The sequence below is a fragment of the Ambystoma mexicanum genome, chromosome 3p (genome assembly GCF_040938575.1).
Source record: "Ambystoma mexicanum isolate Mex_15411 chromosome 3p, UKY_AmexF1_1, whole genome shotgun sequence".
NCBI lineage: Eukaryota > Metazoa > Chordata > Amphibia > Caudata > Ambystomatidae > Ambystoma > Ambystoma mexicanum.
In genome coordinates, this window is record NC_090925.1 from 64,729,109 (window position 1) to 64,752,384 (window position 23,276).

Consider the following 23,276-nt stretch of genomic DNA (forward strand, 5'->3'; position numbering starts at 1 on the left):
TGAACTCCTCTCCCAATACCGCTGCGCTTCTGTGTGCATCAGAACGTTCACGGAGAGGTGAATGTGTTGTGTTCATTCTCCTTCCCGTGACGATCTCATGCGGGGACAAATGGTGGTCTTTACTTGGCTGATTGCGCAATTCGAACAGGGCCAGAGGTAGGCAGTACATCCAGGTCTTTTTGAGGGAAAAACATAATTTTGACAATCTGCCTTTTAACAGGCCGTTCATCTTTTCCACTACGCCATTACTTTGAGGATGATAAATCGAACATAATTTGTGCTTTATTCCCAATAACGTAGTCACTTCTTTGAATAGTTCATTGACAAAATGTGTGCCGTTGTCTGAGCGAATGACTTCGCAAATTCCCCAGCGCGGGAATACTTCCCACACTAGGAACTTTGCGGCGCCCTTCGCATCAGGGCGCGCACAGGGACCTGCCTCCACCCACCTCGAAAATGGACATACAACCACAATCATGTAGCGAGCCCCATTACATCTTTCTCCCATGTCTACATAATCAATGTGGAGCTCTCTGAATGGGCCATTTGGTTTTGGTATCGTACCTCTTAGTGTGCGCAATGTCATACCTGAGTTATAAATTTGACATGTTGTGCATTCCAATGCCAACCTTGTTATGTGTTCCTGGAGGCAAGGTGCAAACCAATCTTCTTGTATCTCCGCCATTATGTGTTGTTTTGCGTTATGTGCGGGAAAGTGTAGTTGTTGAAACGCTATTTCTAACAATGTAACTGGCATCACCGCTTTTCCTGAACTTTCTTGTCGCCACAATAAATCAGTCGGCAATTTGCTGCATCCCCTCTTAGTCCACAGCAATTTTTCTTCTGCACTAGCTCCCTCTTGCAGCTCTATTATTTCCTGTGTGGGCATCATGTTGTATCCTGTGGGGACCTCTTGGCTTGTTGTGTGGTGCAATATGTACTCTCCTACTTCACCTTTCTGCAAATATGAAGCTTCTTTGGCAGCGGCGTCTGCTGCCGCGTTCCCCAAAGATATAAAATCTGTATTTGTGGTGTGGGCTTGGCATTTTACGATGGCTACTGCCGTGGGGTCTTGCAGGGCCTCAATCAGTTCTTTCAATAATTCTGCATGCTGAACCGGTGTTCCATCTGCTCGTCGAAACCCTCTCCGCCCCCACCGTGCCAGCCCGCCGTGTACTGTTGTTGTCATGTATGCTGAGTCTGTATATATTGTCACTGCGCACCCCTTGGCGGCATGCAATGCTTCTATTAGCGCTATTAGTTCTGCTGCTTGGGCTGAATAGTGTGATGGGAGGCGGTGTTGCACTAGTCTCTCGTATTCATCTTCCTCTAATCGTACAACTGCCATACCCACATGTTTCTCTCCTGTCTCCATGAAACAGAGACGTTGACTGATGCCAGGGCGTGCCCGTTTCCGCTCTCCACATCTCCTGCACCCGGAGAATGTAATCCATAGCATCCTCCCCGTCATTCATTGTACATTGCATTACTGACTGTAAATCAGGGGTATCTGGGAACGTCTCCCGCAGTGCGTCCCACACCCTTGCTCGCACTGTATTAAAAGAAGCCCCGTCATGGCGATCACAATTCAACGCCACGCCTGGGAAACCAGCCTTAGCCCATACTCTGTCCGCTTGATCTCCTACTGCGGATACTAGTAGGCTTTTCACATCGCCTACTGCCAACGGTATGCCGGCGGTATGTTTCTCAAATGCATATATCCACTTGCTCGCCCCTCCTGACAACGGGGGCAATAATTTCATTAAATTAGCCTTGTCCATCTGGGCCCACGGTATATAGTTTGGTCTCCCCCCCCCTCTGTGTATCAACGGAAGTTGTAACTTCCCTTTTGCAGTTGCACCCTCCCCTACCTTAGTCGCTGCTGACTCCAATGACGCCATCTTCCCCACTCTATTTCTTAATCGTCCCATCCATTCATCATCTATAGTCCCTAGCGAACATGCACCGTCCACCTCCTCGCTTTCCCCTCCTACTGCCATACTCAACCTATCACTCTCATCCAACCCTCCTCTGACATCACATAACAAGTCCTCTCTGATCCCTCTCTCTCGTGATACATCACCAATGCTCCCTTCTACTGCTCCTACCTCTATTATTCGTGTCGGCTCTTCCTCAATTCTGAACAGTATTTCCCCCTTTTTCCATCCTTCCTCAATTTGTCTACTTTCGCTTGACGCTCTAGACGTGCGTCCTGATTGTGTAGGGGCGCACGCTGTGCGCTCACATATGTCTTTTATTCTTGAGAGTTCATCCCTTGCCACAGAAAGCCTCGACTCTAAGTCACTCGTTAGCTTTTCTATATTCACCCTCTGTGTGCTTCCCTGGGCGCGCTCTCTAGTGCTTTCGTATGGCGGGGGGGCTGTTGGTCTCTGTGGTGTAACAGTTGTGGGGGGAGGCACATAAGTAGGGTCGCTATATCCTGCTGCGGGGGCTGGTTTGTTCAATATTGGGTACAAGCTAATCACCTCCGTAGGTTGTTCTGTATTTAACTGGTCCTTTTCCCCTCTTGGAATCATGAGTGGGTTGTCTGTTGTGGGCGGCAGATCGACATTTGGTGCCGGATCTTTGGGTGGGGGTACTTCCTCAAACAATCTCCAGAGGTCTAATATCTCCTTCCTGTTTTGCCATTGTTTTCCCTTATACTTGAGGCGAATGCATGTTCGCACCATATCAAGAACGCTTTTGTCAAAAGATCCCCCCTCGGGCCAAATCTGGGGCAATCCCTCCCCTTTCAATTCAGTTACCCATTGGTCGTGATATTTATTTATTCGTTCCGCGTACCCCGGTAAGCTATTACAAATATGCGACAAGGGAGTTTCTGCCCCCATATTCTAAATCACTAGCAACGACCGTGTCCACCTCCTTTACTTTTAGTTAGGTGTAGATATATGTATGTATATCTTTATGGCACAGACAAGAGCGGACGTCTCAACGATATCACCCAAAGTTATTCACTGCACAAATCCTTTCTTACTCACCACAACTCATCCCCTTCCCATTCCCATACACTCTCATGTAATTTCACTTACAACCAATCAACTACTAGTTATGGCCAACACTCTCTAGCACCCCCTCGCGGTCAACCGTTCGTCTCCACTACTCGCACGGTGCGCGCACCCCTCACAATACTTTCCCACTCACACCTCTTCTTTTTTCCTCCCTTTCCTCCCTGGCCAGCTGTCCCTGTTTTTCTGCTAAGGTTACTGTGTTCACGTCTGTACGTGCCACTACTTAATCCCACTCCTAAAAAAGTGCTCCCTATTTTATAGTTCTTCTACAAGTATGTTTACCTTATACCCTTTTCGCGTTCACCCCTTGCCCCGTGGACTGGAAAAAAGAAATAGAAAGAGTAGCAATCACTAACAGTATCCTAAGTGTCTCCCTTTGCCAGACACCAATAACTTATTTTTTACTTCTTCATATATTCCCAGTACTAGTTTAGATAGTACTATGCGGCGCCGCCTTCCACCCCCTCTCGGAGCTAGGTTTCCGTCACTTCTACCTCTTCACTTACTTCTTACTCCTAATGGCCATATGCAAAGAAAAGATAAAGAAAGTTTTAAGACCTGTCTTTAGTAGACTCCCGTAATTCTCTCCCCTACCTGCCCACGTTCTCCTATTCACAAGTTCCCCTCCCTCCCCCTTTATGATCGCTCGCACTCGGTACTCACGTGCCCGTCTTGAACCGATAGTCTCCGAAACTGGGTCCGTCCAGGCGGTGTTGCCTTTCTGCTCAACAGTCAGCCCCGGCTCCGGCGAGCGGTACTCAAAGGGGATTTTGCAACCGGGATCCCGTACCCCATCTAGTTTGAGTGCGCACTTCTAAGCGTGCCGGTCGCCGTTGGCGGGTAGCTTCCCGGAGCCGGCCCACCGTGCGTTTCCCTTTCTGACCGGAGATTCTCGTGCCAAAAGGGGGTCGTTAAAAGGAGTTCAGGAAAAATAAATTTGGAAATATCACGTCGGGGTCACCACTGAGTGGAAGCGCCCCCAAGTTAGCACGATCCTCCCCGCAATGGGAGACAATAATGGACACTCCCGTAATGGGAATAAGGCCAAGACAGAGTGCGGGTGAGCGTAAGTGGGAGTTTATCCAAAGAATATGGCATGCAAAGAACTCTGCAACCTCCGAGAGCGCTCTGCCTGACAATCGCAAAGGCAGGCGTATTTCTAATACAAAAAACGTCATCAGAACCTACACACTATAGGGGGCACAAGTTAATTGGGATTGGGTGGCGTCGACTAACTATAGGTGTTGCTGCAGCATGGTTGGTCCGGGTGAGATGTCGTCACTGGTCAGCCTCGTGGGTTGGGTTGGGCCTGGCAGGCCGGCTCGAGGTCATCCGGGCGGTGTTGGTACGCTGGGGCAGCCTGTGACAAAGATGAATGCCTTCCCTGACTTGGGTGCCCTAGATCATGCACATTGCAGTTACTTAAAACCCCATATCTAACTTCTACAGTAAATCTTTCAATCAATACAACACAGGAGGAATGCACCTTGTGAGGGGTCTGGTGGTCATCTGTTGGATTTACCGGTGTTCTGACGTCTGGTATTTCAGGTCGAGGGGCTGGGCTCTGGGGGGCTTGTGCCGGGTGGTACATGTTTTATTACTACGTTAGAAGCTACTATGAAGGGGGCTCTGTGTCTTGTCCCATTGTCGGGGGTCTCCTTGGGGTGGTCTGGGGGATTGTGGGATTTACGAGAGGGTGCTGGTAGATCAGTGGATTCAAACGTAAGTTTATTATCGTGCTGTAAATAACGCAGGTGGCGGCCGGTGGCCTTGGATGCTGTGTTGGGGCCTCTGACTCTCTGAAGTAGTTCCAGCTTGGCCGGGGGAGGTGGGGGAGCACGGCACAGGCCTTAGCTTTTTTCTACTTGGCAGGCTTCGTAGGGCGGGAGGGAGAATGGCCTTGCATATATTCACAAAAGGTATTTTCCTCGTGTGTTGCCTAATTTTGAATACAAAACTTTTATATCATTTGTCTTCTTTAAACTACTATACCATACATATATACTTCGAGTTCATTAAACATTTCGTTAATATATTCAGTCTGAGTACCTTTTCGTTACCTAACATTATATTCACTACAGTATTTGATTATTTTATGTACATTAGACGTTACATGAGGTAGTTCTAGGTTATGGCCTACAGAGATTGATACTCGCCGCTTGGGGTGATTAAGAAAACATATACGAGTTCAGGTTTCTACATAAAATTGAGAGAACACTTATACAGATAAAGGTTATACGTTTTGTCGACATCTTTCTCTGTAGTTATAGCAGCATTAGTCCAGACCTGGGGTGACATCATATAACGTTACATCTTTATGGTTGATTCACAGTTTACAGAATCTGTTTAAACAGAGGTAGTTCGTTAATACCAATACTTGAATTATTTTCTACTTTCTTCAGATAGTGATGCTTCAGCTTTTTCCCCGTCACCCCGGCCTCGCGGACCAGGTCATGCGGGGTGCAATATTACATTGTGAACGATAAAATGTTACAGTGTTAGCATCTCGGGTTAGCTCATACCCGACTTTCTCATGGGAACGCGCTCGCAGCGGATCTACCAGGGCTACGGCGGCAGGGATACTTGGAAAGCCCTCCAAAGGTGGGGGCCGCGCTACAGCGCGCTGAACTCACGCCATCTTTGCTGGGCAAGAAGGCTTCTAGGCCTATCTAAACGTTAGTGTGAGTGTATGATGGATATGTGGGGGCAATGTCATCGGCGGGCAAGCCCTCCTCCACCTGGGCCCGGGTGGCATGGGGGGACGCTCGGCGAGCCATGGTCCTCACCTGGGGAGAATGATGCAGGAGAGGGGGGCCTTTAAGGCCTGTCCTCCCCTACAGTACTGATCCCACTTAAATGCGTTATGTAACATTTGGCCACTACTTGACTTCAAGTTTGCCGGTCTGGGAAGTACGGTACCGGTAAGCATGCCGGTACCGTACTTCCTGGACTGGCAAACTACAAATTATGATCGCGGGTGCCTTTCCGCCCGCCAGGGTAGAGCGGCACCCCCGAGCACAGCATGTCGGTTGCACCGGCACCGTTATTATCCCGGTGCAACAGCCTTCCCCATTCCCATTTGGCCCTATGGGGCAGAATGGGAAAGGAGAGCATCTTTTATCCGTAGCCCGCGAATGGGCAATTACCGGGTCCGGCTGGGTCGTAATGACCCGGTAATTGCCCATTCGCGGGTGTTGGAAAATATTGCAAGTTTGGCAACAGCCTGCCAGTTTAACCGGCATGGCTTCCGCCAAACTTGTAATGAGGCCCATTGTCTGCTACGATGCCCACACCGAATATGGCCTCATCTATGAGAGCAGCAACCACAATGGCATTTTTGGAGTTCACCTTGTAGGCTGCATCTCACTTTCTATGTGTCAAATCCCCACACAGAAAACATCATCTTTGCGTTGAGTGAGTGGGTGCTGGAAGTGGGGTTAGGGGAAATTACTGTAGGTAATAAATTTGCCCACATTGCAAGTGGAGGTGATACCTCCTCTAACCACTTCAATGTTCAAACCCATAATCCTTCAGCAGGGTGACACTGGTGGTACCATTAGCCTCTTAATGTCTTTAAAATGAAAGCTAAGTAGCATAATTTAATGGGGGGAGAACCCCTCTCTTTCTCTTCATTTTTGTTCCACAAGTCTGTTGAACTTTGTTAGGGCATTTGCTCTTGTGTACCCCACATAACTTGTGTAGATACTACACTCAGCTTGTTAAGCACTGGCCTCCCACAAGAGTCTAGCCTTCGGAAGGTATTATATGATATGATATGGCATTTATAACACCCTATTCACAAGTATTTCAATGCGCAACGAGGCAAGGGAGGGATAACAGAGGTAAGACAGACAGCGATCCTACTAGGCCAGGTACCGTTCAGATCATGCAAGTGCATGAGAAGGGGAAAGAGGGAAAGTGCAAGGGAGAGGGGGAGGGAAAGTGCAGTACATGAGATAATAGACTAATAACAATAAGTAAGGTACAGCCAAGTGCAAGGGTAAGTGCAGACATCAGGTGTCAAGTGCTGGTAGTGGGATTGTAAGGATACAGAGACAGTCCTGAGTGCAGGGGTTGCCAGGAAGACAGTGCAGGTGTGCGACTGGCGGTGGAGGGGACTTGGGCCCGAGATCAGAGGGTGGCCAGGTAACCAGTGCAGTTTCAGCCAGGAATTCAGAAAAAGCAGAAGCAAAGAGAAAGGTTTTGAGGTGCTTCCGGAACTGGAGATGATTCTCCTCAAGTTTCAGTGAGGCAGGAAGGCTGTTCCAGAGAGCGGACCCAGCCGAAGAGAGTGATCTACCACCAACTCATTGCTTGGAGAAGTGACTGACCCTGAGGTAGTTGGAGGCAGATGAGCGAAGAGCTCAAGAAGGGAGAGTTGAAGGTATTGAGGCCCCAGGCCCCAGAAGGCCTTGTGGACAATGGTAGTGGTGATTTCTTAGAGACGTCAGAGATGTGAGGAGGTGAGGAGAGTGTGGAGTCGAAGATGACCCTGAGGTTTTTAGCCTCACAGGTGGGTGCAGGAAGAGGGCCAATAGAGGCCCGTCAGAGAGTGACAGGAGAGGAGGGAGCAGGTGTGCCGATGAGGAGAATCTCAGTCTTACTGGCATTAAGGCAGAGATTATTGGTGGCACACCACTCCTGGATGGTGAACAGACAGTGAGAGATGAGAGAGGGAGAAGAGGTGGCTGAGGGTAGCCTGAAAAATAGCTGAATGTCATCCGCATAGCACTGGAAGTTGGAGCAGAGCGATGCAGTGGGCAAGAAGTGCCAGTTATTGGTTAAACACCCAGGGAGAGAGGTTAGACCCCTGGAAAACACCACAGGTGGAGATAGAGATAGAGGAGAGGAAGGACCCAAGTTGAACCAGAGAGGGTCGATCAGAGAGGAAAGAAGTCAGCCACGCCAGGGCCTGACCGGTGATACCCAGGTTATCACGGAGACGATTGAGCAGGATGGCAGGATGGTATATTCAAATCCTGACTGGGCCAGCTCAACCCTTCATCCTATCATCGACAAACTTTGAGTATCCATTAATTGGTTAATAGTGCCACCTTTTTATAAAAACACAGGAGGAATCCAGCATGAAGATGTACATAGAATGTTGATATCAGTATTACATAAATGTACTGTGTACAGTCTGCAGCTGAACAGGAACTCGTTTTTAAATCTTTTTCGGCATTACTTTCATAGCAAGTACTAGCCAGTGGTTCTAAGTGCTGTACTGAACGAATGCAAAGTGTATTCCTGTTTTTTGTCATGTATTCATTCAACGTTTATTTCCAATGTTTCTATGCTCAACACTTTACCAAATTCGAGATAGTTTGATTGACTACATATGCACTCTTTCTCTCTCTGATTGAATGAATATTAAAGCGCCGAAGTGCATAAATGTGAAAACATGTGGTGGATATTATTGTGTCTGGTTTTTTTTGTGCAGCCTGTCTAGTTCTTGGTTTCCAGTGTTACAAGAAAATGGTGTGTGCTTGTTGGTGTTGGTGTTTAGCCAAAGATCCTGTAATGTAACAAAATTGTGTCAAAGATTCCTGTTGTTCTGAATCCTGAGCAAACCACCAACTGCCTAATTCCATTGCCCATAAGAGTCCATGTTCCATTAACGTGTCTTTGTTCATGATCCACTGCCCTTGTCCAAAGTCACCAGTTTGGGAAAGAAAACTAGGCATACAAAAAGGAACCACCGTCCGAGCTCAGAAGAACTGTTGAGCTCCACTAAAGTAGGTGGCCATGAAACAAATAAGACACAAACAATGATTCTGGGAATGTACAGGTGGGTCAATACTTGCCTATGTAACATTGATACAAATCCTCCTTGTCTGACATAAACTTACTAGGAACAATCACAATTCTAATGCATGGCATGGAGGTTTCCTACTGTGCATTCCTAAAGCATAGGAACCACTCTGGATGCAGCATGTACAATAGGTTTGCAATACAACTTGTAGTGCAAAGCATAGTTCAGCACCATGGTAGTACAGTTCTAAAAACACACACAATAGTGTTAATGCCTGTAATTAGACAAATTACACACAGAGATGTTTTCATCAGATGGTGCAGAGTGAAATGTGTGGTATACAAAAGGCCAGAGGAAAGTTCATTCTCAAAGAAAATAAAAGATCATTTTAAACTTCATTTGCTGAAGAAATATGAATTATGGTATGCAGATCAGCAACGTCTGCCTTATCTAAAAGGTTATACAACTCCTGAAAGCAGAGGGCAAATATAACTGTTTGAAAGCCGTCCACATTTCTAGTTGACAGTTGCATTTTAAGAAAACCAATCTTGTTCACATGTAACTATTGAATGTGATATGTTTTCAAACTTTCAATCAGGCAGAAATAATGTTGGCCCCAGTAATTTTCTAAAATTAACGATGTATAAAAAACATATTGCAATACAATGTTTACAAACATATAATTGGAGGGCAGGGTCAGTAATATATAAAAACTGTGTTTTGCACACTCTAGCTGTTTTCAGGACATTGCCATACTCATGTACTTTCTTCCAGGAAAATAAAATCTGGACGATGCACCACTTCACTGATCAGCCTAGGAAACCTTATACTCTATTGTGGTGATTTGGTGCAAAAAGAAAAGTGTAAAAGCAATGTGCAAGGCATGTACTCCAAAACACTGTCATGCAAGCTGTCCCTTGTATTTGGCTTGGACTGAATAACTTTTTCTTGAGTGCCTGGAAAAGACACTTGTCCAGTCCGAGCATGCTTAAAGGCAGGGATGCTCTATAGTTTGCAGTCTTGGATTCCAGCTATTCTGACTTTTAAGTAGTTCAGCTTCCATTTTGGATGTGTTTGTTTTGTAGTGCTATGGGCAGCTTGATTGCTGCTGCTGTTTTGACTCTACCCTTCTGGCTGCAGGACTTTAACTTCAAGGAGCCCAATCTGGCTGTCTTGTAAACTCTGCAGGTTAATTTTTGGATTATGAAACCCTTTTTCTGGAACTGTGAGACTGAAAACTCGTTCTGCTCTATCACGGCAATAATAAAGAGTTTGGTGGCCTTCAGCAGGTGGTAACGGCCCAGTGCCCACGTTATAGGCCTGAGCAAAGCAACCCCTCCAGGAGATAATAGCAATTTAAAAAACAAACAAAAAACTTCTGTGCTGCTCTATACACAGCAGCGGCCAGGCAGAGTCAGGTCTACCATGGAAATGGAAGGTGTGGCTCCGCTCGGAACCCCTCTTACATTTACATAGCATAAACAGGAAGCCCGGCAGTGCAGCCCAGGAGGAGGAGCCCTGTGCAGGTAAGGAGAGCGGAGTGGAGGTTGTTGAGGGGTTGGATATGGGGCCGGAGGCAGAGGTGGAGAGTGGCTGCACAGAGCACTCGGGTTGCTCCGAACCCAGGCTTGCATCGCTAAATTAAACATGGATTTGGAGCAACATGATAGGCTGACGCATCCGTCAAGGGTGCTAGTGTGTGTTGGTGTTTCTTCTGTTCATTTCAATGAAGTTATTTGCTGTAGAAGACTGTCTTCCTGTCTGGATTTAATCTGTAGAGAAACATGAGCTTCTCTTTCCTCAAGGCTCTTTGTAGCCTGAGCAAGGATAGTTAACATCTTGGAGAGTCTGTTTCATTTTTAGAGGTGGCAGTACTACCTGTCTGCATCACCCTCTGTGTTTAGTGAACTTCTTCCTTCTCCGCCCACCGTCACTTCTCCCCTTCCCTCTTCCGTGCACTTGCGCAATCTGATTGACACAAGGCCTAGTAAGATCATTGTTTTGTCCTCCCTTTGTACCCCTTCATTGTCTTGTCGCGCCTAGAAACACCTGTGTACAGGCGCGTTATCATATCATATATCATATCATGTGCCGGTCCTCCATAATTGTCCTCTTCAGGGTGGTGAACAATTTATCTGGTCTTAACCCAAAAGGGAATCCCAGATCTCTCTAGGTTTCTCCTTTGTGAAAGAGGGGCATTCTGGGCTTGTAGTCCTTGTTTAGTTGACCCTTCCTAGTGCTCTGAGAAACAAGTCCCTGGGATATATTTGTATGGCTATTTTATGCCTCGTAGACTAGTATCTACCACTTCCATGTACTTGTGATAATGACTTTGAGGTCACTCAGTCATACACCCTTTTTTCTATTCAAGACCCTAAGGTACTAGGAGCAGACACACGAAAGTGTTTGTGTAGATAATATATAATTTAGTCTTAACATCAGGCTAACACTAAATGCTGCAACATAAAATTAATTCTGAACCCCTTTGTGCAGACATTACCTTGTTGAATCAGACAGTATACAAAATGGCTGATAACAAGATTGCTGTGAGAAATTAAAGCGTGCCGCGTTGGAAAAAGCAATTTTATTGATGACATGTATAGAATTGGCTGCGGAAGTACTGTGTCATCAGATAGTTAGGTTGCTTCTGTACTAATGTGTTATAAGGTTACACATGGTTCTCTTTTAACAATTGACCACCTACAGAAGGAAAATCATTGCACATTGTAACTCATTGTGTGGTAGATGTTGCCTCTAACATTTCCTACATTTTATCCTTTGCAAGGCTCCTTTGAATTCCTTTGAATTGAATTCCTTTGAATTCCTTTGAATTCTTTGTTTTTAAGAGTGTAAATGATGGGGTTACACATCGGGAGCACCCCGCTGTAGAATAAGGAGAATATTTTGCTCTGGCTCACTGAGTACGTCGAAGCTGGTCGCAAGTAGACAAAGATGAGAACGCCATAGAATAGGACCACTACTGTGAGGTGAGAGGCACATGTGGAAAACACCTTACTTCTCTGAGTTCTGGTCTGGATTTTGAGGATGGAAGAGATGATTTTGACATAGGAAGAGAAGACCTGGACACATGAACACGTTACAACTATTGACTCTAGAACAATAGTGATTATTTCAGTGATGCGGCTGCTGGTGCAAGAGAGCTTCAGCAGTGGTTGATTTCACGAGACTTACAGAATGAAAATTTGGAAAATAGGATAACATTCGGTAATTCATAGAATTCAGTGCACAAGTGGCACACGCGGCTGGCGCACAGTGTGTGCGTGCGGCAGTCTGTGCAAGCCGCGTGCGCCAAAATCCATTTCCGCGCACAGCGTATTTATGGATTTAAACATCCATAACCAGTCGTGGCGCAGAGTGGCGCAGCGAACCTGCAGCAGCGCCAGCTACGCCCCCAACCCCTCCCCGTGCGCCATGAACAGCGCACAAATCCCGTATATGGCACACAGGCCAATGGACCAGCATACAGCCCCCCCAACCATGAATACGCCTGTAAAACTCCCCGCGCACCCCTCCGGATACACGTACCCCGCTGCGCGGGGAGAATCACAAGCGATTGGCCCTGCGCGAGTGGGGTACGTGTATTACGGGGGTGCGTGGGAAGTTTCACACGCGATAGGCCCTGTGTGAGCGGGGTACATGTATTTTGGGGGTGCACGGGAAGTTTTACACGCAATAGGCCCTGTACGAGCAGGGTACGTGTATTTCGGGGGTGCGCAGGACTTTTTACACGTGATTGGCCCTGTGCGAGCAGGGTACGTCTATTTCGGGGTTGCACGGGCAGTTTTACACACGATTGGCCCTGTGCGAGCGAGGTACGTGTATTTCCGGGGTGCGCGGGAATCTTTACCCGCGATTGGCCCTGTGCAAGCGGGGTATGTGTATTTCGGGGGTGCGCGGGGAGAATCATATGCGATTGGCCATGTGCGAGCGGGGTACATGTATTTCGGGGGTGCGCAGCGAGAATCACACGCAATTGGCCGTGTGCGAGCGGGGTACATGTATTTCGGGGGTGCGCAGGAAGTTTTACCCATGATTGGCCCTGTGTGAGCGGGGTACATGTATTACGGGGGTGCGCAGCGAGAATCACATGCGATTGGCCGTGTGCGAGCGGGGTACGTGTATTACGGGGGTGCGCAGGGAGAATCACATGTGATTGCCCATGTGCGAGCAGGGTACATGTATTTTGGGGGTGCGTGGGAAGTTTTACCCGCGATTGGCCCTGTGCTAGCGAGTACGTGTATTATGGGGGTGCGCGGGGAGAATCACACATGATTGGCCCTGTGCGAGCAGGGTACGTGTATTTCGGGGGTGCGCGGGAAGTTTTACCCGCGATTGGCCCTGTGTGAGCGGGGTACGTGTATTACAGGGGTGCGCGCCAACCCCATCGACCCAGCATTGACGGGCACCAGCCAGCAGGCCCCGACTCATGTCCCCCAGCACCCCCATCCTCCCAGCATTGACGGGCACCTACCAGCAGGCCCCGACTCATGTTCCCCAGCACCCCCACCCACCCAGCATTGAGGGTCAGGCCCCGACTCATGTCCCCATCCAACATGTCATGAAGATGCACATTCATGGGCCTCATGTCCACCAAAATCCCACTGCACGCCACCCCAATCTTTAGACACAATCAAGTTTCCCATCCACCCCACACTGAAAGGCCTATTACTTATCACTAACCAAAAGTTAAATATGCACATCAACACATGTCCGTCACACACACACACACTGGGTGCGAGTGATTGTGTAAACCCACATTGTGACATGCAGTAAACCAAAGAGCAAATACCACACATGGAAGTAAGAAATGAAAATATATTGTGCACAAAAATAATAAAAATGATTCAAAGCATGTAAATAATCATAAACCAGAAAAAAGGCATGTCCAAAACAAAAAAAATAATAATGATGCCACAATCCAAATGAATCCAAAATAAAGTTTGTCAGAAATCCTTGTCCACCAAAGTAAATCCAAAGGAAACCAAAATCCAAAAAATCCATTGATCCATGGTGAGGGTAAATGATGTAATAAAAAAAATCCACTGTCCAACTATGTACAAATATTGCAACAAGGGTCCATGAGCCCAACAAATGAAATGAAACCCATATACAAAACCCTACCTAATTTACAACTATATACAAAAACGTGGGGCATTGTCCAAGCGTCCCAAAATAAAAATTAAAAGAAAGGAAACCTATCACTAACTAACTATATACAATGGCGGCGGGCAAGTCCTGCGGCTCAGTCTGTGATGTTGCAGGCCAGGGCATCATCGAACTCCATGTCTATCTCCTGGAGGCGGGACTGTGTCCTGGCCCCGAGGTCTCGCAGGGATGCACTCATGGCCTGTTCCAACTCCCTGCGAGTTGCCTCGAGGCACTCAGCCCGCCACAATGCCTGACGCATGGAGAACTCCGCCCTGACCCTGGTGAGCCGCGCCTCTTCTGCCCGCCACCGCTCCGCATCTATACGCTGGCCCAACCGCAGGCACACGGAAGACACTCCCATTCCAGGGTTCTCCTGCCCTCTGGCTAATGCCTGCCCCTCTGATGTTGATGGTCCCAAGCCATCATGGCTCCCACCTAGAGCCTGCTGCTGCTGCTGTCCATGTGCCCTGTCCGATGATGCCTGCACATCCTCCATCTGCTGGTCTCCAGTTGTTGGCGTATCCACCTCTGCTGGACCGCCGACTCCCGACTGTGGCAGGGATGGGATCTCCACCAAGCTGGCTGTGCTGGTTGGGCCAGGTCCACAGGGGGCGCTGGTGGAATCTGGGCCGGAAGACGGCAGGGAGAACGACTGGCGCATAGTCTTCACAGAGGAGGAGAGGTCCACCAGAGTGCGTGACACATGTAGGAACCCACCGACCAGGGCCCCTCCCAACAGTGCCACGTTGCCAAGCAGCTCTTTGTGATGGTGTGCGTGCTCCCCCCAGGAACCACGCACTTCACGTCACGCATGTGCAACACAACACCAATCAGGACGGAGCCCATACGGTCATGGGACCCCTTGTGGAGAGCCAGATGATGTGGGCCTCCCCCATACCTGCGGATGGGCCTGGGACAGGGCATCCTTGCTGGTGCATGGTGGTTCAGTCACAGGGTAAGGGACAGCGACATGCACAGGCCCCTCCGCGGTGACCTGTGCTGCCTCCTGACCCTGGCCCTGGACTGCACCACTTGCACCAGTGGTACTACCCCCACCAGGCCCCATGTGCGGCTCAGTAGCGGGCTCCTCCTCCTGTGTGGAGACCACCAACCTGGATGTCTCCGCACCGTCTTCCGCCATTGCAAGTCCCTGTGGGGGCTCACCCGGCCCTTCCGCTACAGCCGTAGTGGCAGACACGGCACCAGTCCCCTCGCTCCCGGATGATGGCAATTCCTGGGAGGGTGGCTGGGCCTTGCGTCGCCACCAGTGGAGGCATCACAGCCGCGTGGCTCCACAGCGCCATCTCCACCCTCTTCTTCACTTGACGCTGCGTAGAGGGAGACATAGAACACAAGCATCAGGGCACTGTACAATAGTCCCCTAGACAGGAAGCAATAACACATGAGTGGCACTGTCAAACGTCACTTCCATCCTGTCCCTCCAGAACACATGGGTCAAGCATGCAACACACATGCAGAAACAGGCACGGCGCATGCAATCAACATCAGCATCCATGTACAAGGCCCTCCATGGACATAAATGTTGCCTTCAAACTCACATGCATCATGGCTCATACTGATCCCATGCACACACATCACCGGAGGGTCATGCATCATGGCTCGTACACCACAGACACAGTGGATACAACGGTGACCAGACTGCATGAGTGAATCTACACATCGTCACGTACATGTGTCATGCATCCATGGCGTTTCAAAGTCACACACACACTTCGCAGACACACAGACATGCACATCATACATATACATTTGAGCAGCACCCATCTCTCACTCCCCACCGATGTCCAAGAACAGGGACTGGCATGCATTCATGTGTGCATTCCGCATGCAGGTCCCCATGTCTCATTGGAACACATGCACCATCCACGTGGTTCACGCATTACAGGTCTCACATGCATTACCATGATGTCCCAGCGCACACACATCCATACATGGCCTATGTTACACATACAGGCAAGTAGCTGACTACCAGCACACTGCAACATGCCCTGTTTCACACAGCAATGCATGGCCACTTACCGCTCGATTCCAGACGGGCCTGCATCCTGAGGATCTGGTGGCAAAGCACTGGGCGAATGCGCTCCAGGACCCTCATCTGCTGGTTGGTAAGCTGCCCCCGGCACCCACTGCATCTTCTGCCTCTAAGAGGCACCGGGCCTTACTGAGGGTCCTGGACTTGTAGTCCTCCCAGCGCTTCTGGACGTGTTTCAGGTCTCGGGTTGCCACCCCCTCCGCATTGATGGCACCCACGATGTCCGTCCAGATCCTCCTCCGTCCTTCCTTGTTGGCGCGCGATGGTGGGAAGAGGGCATCATAATGCCCCAGGACATGCTCCACCAGGACACCAACTTCCTTCTCACTGAAGCTTCTGGCCCTCTGCCTCTCTGGCTGGGGGTCGCCAGTGGTTTCAGATGGTGTTTGCCCCAACATGGCGACCCTCGAAGCAGGCGTTGGTGGGCAACTGGGTCCTGGGGCTGGGCTGTGGATCGATAGTATCCCAGTCGGGAGTCTTCTGTTCCAGCAGGGGTGGACACAGCAACTGAACCCCTGCAGATGGCTGACGTGCAGGCACCAAATAGCAGGACACGTGGGCAGCAGGCATGCATCAAGCATATGGCAGGTGGGAGCGTGCTCGGGGCTCTTGGGGGCAGGAAAATGGTCTTTTGGGCATGAGCATGGTCTTCCGTGTGTTTTCACGTGGCCAGCTTGATACAGAGTGATTTGGCACGTGAAAAAGTGCACGTAGGTGTGCAATTTGAGGAAAGGCTCTTAGCGCATAAGCGCGTCTGTGACGTAGCGCGCACAGGTGTTTCCCTCAACACGGGTGCATCAGCACGTGAAAAAACCACACGTCTGTGTGTGAATGCGTGTAATTCGATAAAAGGGCCTAAGCGTGTAAGTGACGTGATGCGCGTGGGTGTTTCCCTCAGCACGGATTAAAGGTGAGCGGGGCCAGCAGTTCGCTGTACGTGCCTTTCGTGGAGATCGACGTTTGTGTTTCTACTTCATATTGTTTCACGCGCCATCACAACTTCACAGCGGATCAAGGACGTATCTCTTCTTTTGGCGGGGGTGTTGGCTACGCGTGTTTTTCATCATCGCGCTAGTCTGACGGTGAGTCACGCATGCTATTTTTCCCACTGCAGGTGCCCCTGTGTATCGCATACCTGTTTTCGAGGTCATAGTAGCCTGCTTGTCCCACACGTACATGTTTTTTTGTGTTCCTGGGTGCCACCGCGTACTGCGGGAGGTTAATTCCACGCACGTAGGCTGCAGGAGTTGCATGCAGTTTTACTGCAGTTTTGGGGTGCCTGAGCATTGCGTGGCCCGTAACTTCATCACCAGGGTCACATACAGCCTTGCAGGTGCAGGGGTGCTGTTAACATCTTGCATCCCACCCCCTTCCCCCCAATTGCCCAGGACAATTGTGGTGTACACCTCCCATTGGCACTCCTCCATCTGTGCCGGCACTACTCCATCTGTGCCATGGTTGGGAGGCCACAAATGGTGAGGGGCGCCTCAACTGGGTGTACTCCTCGCGGCGGGCGTGGTCAGGGACGTGGCTGGGGTGACCAGGGAGTAGGGGGACTCCAGGGTGTCCACGGTGGCTGCAGAGTGGGAAGAGGCAGGGCTGCACCACTTGTGCACAATGTTGTGTCATGTGTCAGTGCAGTCATGCCACCACCCCCTGTGGTTCCGGGAGATGCAGCTTCTTCATCTGGCACTGGCGCCAATGTGACCCGGCAGTCCGTTTCATCGACTGCCACGGGCCCAAGGGAAGTGGTAGCTGCAGGTGCAGCTGTGGACACTACCACCCAGGCTCAGGGTCTGACAGCGCAGACTGGGTTGGCACTTGAAGAGTCCTTGGAAGATTTCCAACAGGGCAGGAGGCAAACCGTAGGTGCACGCAGGGCTGCCCTGACCGAGACACGTGTCCCTGGGGCAATAATGTCATCTGCTGCCCCGACCAGCCGGGTGTTGGCAAGTGCAGGGGCAGATGCAGCCAACAACACCCTGGTTGTGAGTCTACCAACCAGGACAGTCGCGGTCAATGACCCTGCCACAGCGGATGTTGCTGCGCAGGGTCCATTACAGGGCACCCAGCTGCCACTGATGCAAGTCAGGCCTTTGGTCGTCCCTCCAGCTGCCACTCCCTTGGCTCAATCTCAATCCACCGGTGCCACTGGCCATACTGATCAGGGCGGCATTTGCCAGCCAGGGTCTGCGCCACAATCCAAGAGGAGGAAGGTTGCACCTGCAGCACAGGCTGGGACACCAGACACAGCCACGACCTTCTGCATGTCGGGGAAGAAGCCTTTCTGCAACCAGGAACTGGACTTCCTCATGGACTACGTGTGGGACCACAGCTGTGACATGCTAGTGGGACTAATTGTCAGACTAGGGCTGCGCACAGTGATACCCACTTGAAGCAAGTTCCGGAACATGTGAGTGCATTCGGCCATGCGGTGTGCACGGCGCTAGAGTACAAAAAGCGTTGGAATGACCTCAAATGCAGCGCTAAGGCTAAGTGTGCCTCAAATTACAACTTGACTCTGGTGACTGGCAGTGGGCCTGCACCTGAGGAGGAAGACCTCACTCTGCACGAGTCACTCGTTGCGGAGTTCATACCACCTGAATCGGTCGAAGGAGTGGGAGAGATGCCAGACTTTGATGCCCAGTCCAGTGAGTGTTGCTGTGTGTTTGTTGAGGACATGTGTGTTTTACTTGTGTGATATTTGTGCATGACTGCCACTACATGTCATGTGTACATGGTTCTGATGTGCAAGTAATGCAATGCTTCACTGATGCATGGCTGCTCTGCAGGATGGTGGACATGTGGAGCAGACGGGGACTGTCCGCATCACCACTATTGCACCCTATTCACATGCTGGTCACTAGGATGCCCCTCCGGTCCATGTTCCAGCTCACTGGCCCTTCTGCATGTAGCCTGGGGTGACCTTACTCTCAGCCCTGGGACTATGTCATAGCATGACTGACATGCATGTGTCCTCTGCCTGCATGCAGGTACTCCATGTAGGCATGCTCCCTTGCCCCTCCACCCCCCCTCTGCACCCCAACTTCACCTTTGCACTGGTCTGCATCAATTTTGCCGTTAAGTACTTGCCTGTTCATGCGTCCTGTCTACATGCCAACTTCCACCAGCCAACCTGCCAGACATATGCTGTGTGGCACATCCTTTGTACTTGATGCAGGGTGTCTCACTTGGACTGTGCAGATGTCAGATGCTCTGCAGGGACATGAGTGGCCATTCATGCTCCATGTGCATTCCATACATGCCCCTATGTGTCCTTAACTGGATGATCATTGTAGTACCAGCGCCTCGATGCCTGCGGGCTGTGTGAGCGCTTTATAAATGTAAAATAAAAATACGTGTCCAGGGTGACCTACATTGCATGGCATTTCATCAGCCTTCCCATGGCCACTGTGGCTCAGTCCTGCGTCGCACACATGTTTAGGGTGTGACAGTCTGTGTGGGTCACAGGCCTCAGCCTGTTTCATGCCCAATGACCCTGTCCAAATGGTGTAGTGTCTTCTTCACACGTGGGTGTACTCCAGAAGTTTCATCATGTGTCCTGCTTACTGTCCCATCATCATCTGCTGTGTTGTTACTTGACTCACATGATGCAATTGATGCTAGTCAACACTGTCTGTCAATACACAGGTCTATGGTCATCCTTTTGATACCATGCAAGGCATCCCTGCATTTTCACTTGGGGGAAGGGGTGGTTTGCTTGTAGCCATGCTACCCAATGCATACACATTGCACGTGATGCCTGAAGTTGACCTTGCACTGCCTTCACATTTTCTGATACACATCATGAAGTACTTATACATGTAGATAGTGAGTAACGTACAAATTTGCTGCACTGCATCGACCCACATCTGAGCGATATAACACCCTTATACATGCCTAATCACAGAAGCAATGTCAAGTTGACCCAGCATGCATGGCAGGTTCTCTTTTGTGTGTGACATGTCTGCTTGATGTGTTTGGTGTCTGTGTGATGTCTAAGTATGTGTGTGTGTGTGTGTTGTGTGCTTCTAACATGTGTAGTGACCTTTTTTCTCTCTACTTTTCAGATGATGACTCAATGGAGCCAGAGGATGGTGTTGTCATGCCAGGCACAGGGTTGTTATCACTACAGCAATCCGGCACATGTGGGGGTCGTGGGGTGGTAGGCCACGAAAACCCACATGTGCTACAGTCCATGTTGTCTTTGGCTGGCAATGAGTCCAGCCCTGATGACCACTCTGACGTCCATGTCGAGTTGGATGTGCATCAGGTCCATATGTCAGGGGTTAGTGATTCTGATGTGGGCACTCCTCTGTCCGTGACACCTGCACTGAGGGGTCAGAACCTCCGCCTGTTATGGATTGGGACGCAGGGTCACCCTCCACACCAGTCACTGGTCCATCAGGTCGACACGGCATGTATTCGTGCAGCCGCAGGCGGTGCCAACACAACAAGGACACCCGGTCCTTGGGTCCCGCAGGTGTCAAGCCCAGCAACGCGGTGGCCGCGCACAACCGCGGTATACTGAGTGGGAGCAAGACATGACTGCCAATTCTGAACGCCAGGGGGCAGCAATGGAGAACATCGCTGTGAGCAGGGAGCGTGTGGCCCAATCCGTGCTCCCCCCTGCTGGGCAGGTGCTTCTCCAGCAGTAGGCAACACAGTCCACGGCCGCTCGCCCAGGCTGGGCATGGCGGCCTCAGACAGGGCACGTCAGGCTGAAATGTTGTCTCTGCATGAAGCAATTGCAGCTCACAGAGAGGCACACATGGAGGCCCTGAGGGCTGAGTATGAGTCCCTCAGGTCCACTCTGTGTGTCCTCTTGATGTCCCAGAGGGCGCGGTCAGAGGAGAGGTTTGAGCAGCTTCAGTGTACCATCTTAGCTGAGCTACGTGCTTGCCGCGAGGTGCATCAGTTGTCAGCCAGGCCTTGCAGGAAGAACTCTGTGTTACAAGTGTTACCTTGCAAGAGGAAGCACGCGTATCACGGGGGTTCTGCATGCAGACCTATGTGTCATCGCCACACAGAACCAGGGTCACCCGTCTGGCAGACTTGCTTCCAATGAGGGGCAAGCTGCAGCTAGGCTTGGTTAGGCTCCTGTGCCACATCCTCCTTTCCAGGAAGAGCCAGACTCGGACGACGAGGTATCTCCCACATAGGTCGGGCTGTGCAGCCGTTGAGCCCATGGAGTTTTTTTTTTCCTCAACATCATCGCATGTGGGTGTTGAGCTGCACCCTGTACCTCCCCCACCTGGGTGCTTCCCCCACACCCCCCCGGGTCATATATGGCCATTTTTTATTTTTATTTTAGTTTAGTTAGTTAACTTTCAATTTGATAGTTAGTTTAATTAGGTAATGTAGGTTTTTCATAGTTAGTCTAATTAGTTAATACAATTTAAAATTGCTTGTCTATTGTGCTTTCATGTGACAGTGTGGTGCTTTGTGGCTTTTGAAAGCATCCACTGTCTGTTCCAGCTGGTCCCTTCAAGCTTGTCTCGTGTATGTGTTTGCAGCTTGGGGTCCTGACTCACTTATGCTACTCCTGCTTCCCTTATCCATGGGCTCGCAAGGATGGTTCGGTGTTACAGCCTATTACTCAAGGGCTTTGGACTGTCATATCTGTGGCATGTCTGCTGCTGTACTACTTGTGTTGACACCCCTAGTGGGGATGATAGGGGTGATATTGACCACAGTTCTTCCTTTGCTAGATGGGTGGTTTCATGATTCATGTGTGCATCAATTGCTATACATTGTGTAGTATGTTTCTTATCTTTGCTGTACATGTGCCTGATGCAATTCATGCTGTAGACAGTGGCTAACACACTTTGCCTGTGAAAATTGCACTAATGGAGTGATTTCTGATGTCCGTCTCTGACATGGTCCAGTCATGAAATGCCTAAGGAGACAAACACAGGGAGATTTCATGCATTAATCATGTGTTTTCTGCCCTTTCTGCAGGGGGGTGAGCCTCCAGACCACCTTCCCCAGCAGACATGGCCCATTGGACGTCTGGAAGCTAGCCACGTTTGGTGGTGCAGACATGCACATGTGTGCGCAGGCAGAGCCACAGGGATTGCGCTCATACATCCTACAGAAGCTGACGTGTTTCAAGGAACTCCAGGCAAGGTGAGCAGCACAAGAGGGCCACACCGCAGCCAACCGGCCACTAGGCCAGTTGCACATGCATGCTAAGTAGCACCACTGACGGTGAGCTTGGACAGATATAGGTGTTGAAGCGCACAGTACAGCTAAAATGCGTTGGTGGACTAATGGCTAGTTGATGGGAAAGTTATCAGGGGCACATGCAGGGGCAGTGGCACATATCCTCCGGTCCACCATGGTCCATTGAGGCAGTTGTATTAGCCATGTAGCATTCCAAGACAGGGAAAGAAGCAGCTCACAGGGACAGACAGCGAGGGACAGACTTGTGTGCAGTGCATTTCATTTTCAGGTTGAAATTGCCACATGCACTACCTACTTTATTTAGGTTATGCTGGAACACGACTTGTACTGAAGTCATACCTTGCTAAATGCATCTGGCTGCTTACCCAGGGAACATTGGATGTTGTGTGAATCTTGACACATTGGTCTTCCATTTGCCACGTACCCACCGGCGCATGACTTACTGTATTGACTGTGTATGAACCATCACGGGAGGAATCTTAAGTATGGGTACGAAGCACCACACCAGATAGTTTGTTTGTACAGTATTTTGTTACTTTCGGGCATGCATGGTGGTGTGTGTGTGTGTGTCATGGGCACGCACAGATTAGTGACTCTGGCTCTCTTTGCAGCATTGAACTGCTCATGTTACCGGACCTGAGAGTGTGCAGGCAGGAGGCCAGCCTCACCCCAGAGATAGGTTTCTCTTTGACTTCAATTTGAGAAATTTGGTACTATGTGCATGATGTACATGTTTGGTCTGATTGTGTATGTGTTAATGTGATTCTTATGTTTTTGTACATTCCCTACTTTCCCGTGTCAATCCTACTCCCCTCTCCTGCCCCTCATTCCGGTTATCCAGTATGCCAATGCCTGTCCCGACTGCATATCCCTGACCCTCCTTCACCACCAGGGTCTCGGAGGCCTGTGTGAGTTTGACCTTGCAGGCACCCAGACCACGGTGGGGGTGGTTGGTTCATGCCACTCCTGTGTCTGTACACGGGAGCTGTGACAGTACACATCAGTTTGTGGTGCATCATTCTATATTATGTACCACACATGATACACATCCTGTTGTGACATTGTTTTACTGTGCAACCTTGGTTGT